General features: G+C 33.4%; 1 pseudogene; it reads left to right on the top strand.

Annotated features, from left to right (window-relative positions):
• The first annotated feature begins 352 nt into the window (after positions 1-352).
• Positions 353-1,311, top strand: LOC147372193 (olfactory receptor 6C74-like; annotated as a pseudogene).
• The last annotated feature ends 4,689 nt before the right edge of the window (positions 1,312-6,000 follow it).

Here is a 6,000-nt window from a genome sequence, read left to right as displayed (position 1 = left end):
TAAAATCAACAGAGGAAAAAGCATTTTTGTATGCTTAAAATGTTTATTTAAGTTCCCTTCAACTTATTCACGTATTATCAATCAACATTTATTTCCATCATCTAGGATTTTCCATCATCATCACAATTTTACAATTGTGAATTAAGACTGAATCATCTGTTATATATGCTGGAAATGCAAACTACCATTCCTCCTGGCATAACCATTTTTAAAACACAAGTGTGAATTGTGTTACTCTATCTGAAACATAATTTTGCTAAATTTTCTTTGAACATTAGTTACCAATATTATTTTTTTCACTAAAACCATTTTCTTTTTTTCCTACATAGAACTGGAAAAGTAGAGGATATTAATGGAAAATTATACAAGAGTGACTGTTTATTTTAGCAGGTTTGACTGATGACCCATGATTGAAAGTCATATTATTTATCTTTCTACTTATCACCTACTTGCTGAGCATCACTGGCAACATGATCATCATCATATTCATCCTAGTGGATCCTCACCTCAAGATACCCATGTATTTTTTGCTTCGGAATTTTTCCTTCTTAGAAATTTCCTATACTACTGCATGCATCCCTAATTTTCGAGTTATGATGGCAACTGGGGACAAAAACATTTCCTATAGTAGATGTGTTTCTCAAGTATTCTTTGTCTTCCTTCCTGGAGCTTCTGAGTTTTACTTGCTAGCAGCTATGTTCTATGACCACTATGTAGCCATCTGTAAGCCCCTGCATTACACAACCATCATAAACAGTAAAATCTGCATTCAGCTTGTCTTCTGTTGTTGGACTGCTGGCTGCTTTATCACCTTTGTGCCTTTCCTCTTAGGTCTAAAACTATTTTTGTGTCTCCAATGTTGTTGAGTATTTCTACTGTGACACAACTGCCCTCATGCAGATCTCCTGCTCAGACACACATATAATTGAGACAGTGGGATTCATTTCTGATGCAATGACTCTTGTGGTCACATTAGTAATGGTGATAATATCATATACCTATATTGCAAGAGCAAGTCTAAAAATTCCTTCATTGAACCAGAGGGAAAAAGCTTTTACAACATGTTCTGCTCACATGATTGTGATATCTCTTTCCTATGGCAGCTACATTTTCATATATGTAAAACCTTCAGTCCAAGAAAGACTATCTTTTTCCAAGGGAATTGCAGTGCTCAATACCTTTGTTGCCCCACTTTTGAATCCTTTCATCTACAGCTTACAGAACCAAGTGAAAATGGCCTTCATGAATACGATACAAAGGGTTGTTTCTTTCTTATACAAACGAATATTATATTTCACTTTATATAAATGAAATAAAGAGTGGGGTCTATAGTAATAACATTGTATCCAATTATAGCTTCTGATACATGTTTTCTCTTTTATTTCCATTCATCTTTGTACCTTTCAAGCTTTATTTTTTCAAAAATCTTTGTTACAACACAGCTTTTTCCTATGTTCTTCAATAGATATTTTTTTTTAAAAAATCACTTTCTTTTCTTTTATAAGCTGGAAGAAGTATACCTAAGTTTTCAAACCATCTACTTGTCTATGAATTCTATTTAGTCAAGAATACAATACTTTTTATTTAAATTATATTTAATGTAGCATGCAATGTAAATGTTATTGCTATCCTTTATTTGTACTTAGTTATAACCTACTTAAGCTAATATTTCTTTATGTTCCTTTGTAATACTACCAATATATTTGTACATAGTCCTTTTGATTTAATGAAAGAAAATTGTTGCAGAGATTAACCCTTAGTGTTGATGGTCAAACTAGAGGTGTTTATTTTTTTTTAATGATTGTTATTTTAAAATAATTTTCATAGAAACTAGTTGCTTAGTTTGTATTTGAGAATTGGTAGCAGGCAATGGCACCCCACTTCAGTACTCTTGCCTGGAAAATCCCATGGATGGAGGAGCCTGGTGCGCTGCAGTCCATGGGGTCGCTAGGAGTCGGACACGACTGAGTGACTTCACTTTCACTTTTCACTTTCATGCATTGGAGAAGGAAATGGCAACCTACTCCAGTGTTCTTGCCTGGAGAATCCCAGGGACAGGGGAGCCTGTGGGCCGCCGTCTATGGGGTCACGCAGAGTCGGACGCGACTGACGCAACTTAGCAGTAGCAGCAGCATTTACAAGTACTTAAATTGCAGATGAAAATGTATTATTTTACTAGCCTATTTTAAAAGTTAATAATAAAACATAATGAATATAACATATTAATATTATAATAATATATAAAATAAATATAAATAATAATATTAAATAATAAAATATTAATAAAACATAATAAAACATATTTGGTGTTTCCATATATAAAAACACACCTTTCAGTAACTTGGGATACTTCTGAAACTTATTGAGAGGTGCATGTAAATAACTGTTAAATAAAGAAAACAATGCTAGTCAATATATTATTTTCAGATTATTGTAAGTGTCAATGTATAGTTACATAGCTATGTCTCCTCCCAGGGAAACCAAGATGACAGAATAAACTAATGTTTTTTTAAGGATTTTTGAATTCTTAGTCATAAAGTGAGTGGAATTTGGGGAACTCAAATCAATTTGTGTGTCATGACCAAAGTTTGAAAATATTAAATAGAGTAAAAAAGGTTTTCCCAGGTACACATCATTTTCATGATTTTTTTCTAGAAATGTTTGTGCATTTGACTATAATATCTTTTTCATTTCCTTTTAGTATTTTGATTTTGAATTTGAATAAAAGTTTTTGATTTGAATAAAATATGTTTGAAAAATGCTGTCTTATTACAGACCAGAAAAATATATAGCCAGGGAGAAAAATACATATAGTATATAAGTGATAGGACAATTTTACATGTTTTGGTACAACCAGTTAATGAATTATATCTTAGAAGATATGTGTCAGGTATATGATTTCAGGAATAACATTTTAAACATTGGTTATCATTTTATTTCATCATTATTTCATTTTGAGAAAATATATCTAATGATCTTGGAACACTATTTAACTTTTAGAAATTTTAAGAGCACAGAATATGAAAAAACATGTAACATATTGGGACAATCTTATACAAGTAAAACCTAAGGCTCTCTCACTGTTCTTTTTAGTTTTGATTCTGTTATGTGTGAGTCAGGAAGAATTTGCTTAAAAAACACTATCCAAGTTAAACCAATAACTTATCATGGAGCTATTCTGAAATGTTTAACTCATATATTTTTAAATGTCTGTCATTTACTACTCATATTGCATAGATGCTCTACAATTCAGGGTCTAGCACTTCTAGAATACAACTTACCCATTCCTATTCTGCCCACTCCCAGGAAGATTAAAGTTATGTTATCTGTCTTCTCTGCCATTTTGCTTAGTCTGTATCATATCACATTTCTTTATATCTAATAGACCCACAACTGTTAGCATCTGAATTTGAATCTCCAGATAGTTTAATAGTGCTTTTTTTTAAAAAAAAAATCTGTTCTTGAACAAGTAACACAGTTTCTTCAATACAAGGTCAGCTGAGCTTCTACCTGAAGTACTGAAATGCTTTACCTTGAAAATGCGTTCAGCTTTTCTGCTGGACAGCAAACATGATATTAAAATAAGATCTCTGTTTTTTTTTTTTTTTTTTTTTTTGAGAACTCAATAAAGTCACTGGTAGGGGTTTTATATATGAGCAAAATGATAGTTCAGTAAGTATAAGATAAAATCATTTTGAAGGGGACAGAGCTAAAAAAGAGAATCACACATGTCAATGTATGGGAAAACCTACCACAATATTGTAAAGTAATTAGCCTCCAATTTCAATAAATAAATTAGTTTAAAAAATAAAATAAAAGGTGTTGATGATGGAAAAAAATAGAATCATGAAAACAAATTTAGACAGATTTTAGTTTTCAGTACTCCTTTAGAGGAGTACTAAATTATGTAATGATTAGTAAGTGATTACTAGTAATAATGATTAGAAGTAGTGATTAGGGAAAGTTACTCAGTAATATCTGACTCTTTGGGATCCCATGGACCATACTCCACGGAATTCTCCAGGCCAGAATACTGGACTGATTGAGCCACCAGGCAGGTCCAGTGATTAGTAAGAGGAGAAATATAATACATGGAGGTGGACCAAGAAAAGTGGGAAAATATTACTAAAATTATTTTCCACAGATGCTTAAATTCAGACCTTAGAGAAAACAATTAAAAAAGTAATGGCTTCCCAGATGGCCCAGTGGTAAAAGAATCCACTTGCTAAAAAGGAGATGTGGGTTTGAACCCTGGGTTGGGAAGATCCCCAGGAGAAAGAAATGGCAATCCACTCCAGTATTATTGCCTGGTAAATCCCATGGACTGAGGAGCTGGGTGGGCTACCACTACATGGGATCACAAAGAGTTGGACACGACTTAGAGACTATACAAGTGCATCATAGAAATACTGGATATAGAGTATCTGTAATAGAAAATCAAACTGTTAAAAATAATGTGCAAGTATTCAGTTCAGTTCAGTTGATCAGTCGAGTCCGATTCTTTGCGACCCCATGAATCGCAGCACGCCAGGCCTCCCTGTCCATCACCAACTCCCTGAGTTCACTCAAACACGTCCATCAAGTCGGTGATGCTATCCAGCCATCTCATCCTCTGTTGTCCCCTTCTCCTCCTGACCCCAATCCCTCCCAGCATCAGAGTCTTTTCCAGTGAATCAACTCTTCGCATGAGGTGGCCAGAGTACTGGAGTTTCAGCTTTAGACTCATTCCTTCCAAAGAACACCCAGGGCTGATCTCCTGTAGAATGGACTGGAAAGTATTAGGTCTAAGTAAAATAGATAACTCAACAGTTTTCAACCATTTTAACTTCCAGGATTTCTCAGTTAAAATATTTGAGAAATGTCTGTGTGAATAAATCTAACCAGTTTATAAATGGCAAAATACTCAAGTGTACAAAAACAGTAGAACTAAAGAGTTAAAGGAAATGTAGATATTTCCAAAAATAATACAATAAGGGCCATAAGAAGTTATAGAAGACTGCTGCCTCTTGGGGAAATGACCAACATATTAATGACAAAACATACCTAACCCAGGTTTTGAAAATCACGTGGATATACAAGCCTACTTCCTATGGTTTGTACAACAATAAATGAGTTGAAGGAATTACAAATTATAAATAGTACACATATTTTCCCATGTATCATAAGGAAGATGATAAAGGAAAGCATTTTTGGTTTCTGTTTCACTCAGCTTTCTTAAAGTTCTGTCCTTTTATATGATACAGATTTTGAAAGCATAAACTCATTACTTGGATTAAAGATAAAACAATAAAATAAATATATCTGCAGGTTAATACATTTAGCAAAAAATAAGATACTTATTAAAAAATAATAAATGAGATTTTCTGTGTTAAATGAACACTGGTGGTTATAAGGGCTGTAAGTTAAATTCAGATACTGATGGAAAAATAAAATGTGAAAAGTATGAAGTGAAGTGAAAGTCACTTGGCCGTTTCCTACTCTTTGGGACCCCATGAACTATGCAGTCCATGGAATTCTCCAGGCCAGAATACTGGAGTTAGTAGCCATTCCCTTCTCCAGGGGATCTACCCAACCCAGGACTCGAACCTAGGTTTCCCTCATTGCAGGCGAATTCTTTACCAACTGAGCCACCAGGGAAGCCCATGAAAAGTATAAATAACTTTGTGTAGAAATATGTGTAGAAATAACATGTATTCCATGGGTAGAAATAACATGGACTTAAAAGTCTATTATTGAGAGGAGCCCTTAGGACCATAGATTATAATTGACTTTAATATTTCAAATGTGCTTCAGTAATTTTTTCTTAGATATCACTATAAGTGACTAACATGTTCTTTAAAATAACTCTTTAAAATATTCACAGAGTAAGGAATCAAATTGTAAACAATAAGGTAATTTATGTATTGGCAACTAGAGCTATACAAGTTCTTAAAGAGGTGAATATCTGTTAGAATATAGCGATCTCTAGGTCTGTCTGTTATAAGACTTCAGCTCTTATGT

The sequence above is a fragment of the Bos grunniens genome, chromosome 5, assembly GCF_055505025.1.
Source record: "Bos grunniens cultivar Pamir isolate PY7600 chromosome 5, Bosgru_T2T1.0, whole genome shotgun sequence".
In the NCBI taxonomy this organism is placed as follows: domain Eukaryota; kingdom Metazoa; phylum Chordata; class Mammalia; order Artiodactyla; family Bovidae; genus Bos; species Bos grunniens.
Note: the sequence above shows the minus strand (reverse complement) of the source record. Positions and strands in the feature narration are given on the sequence as shown.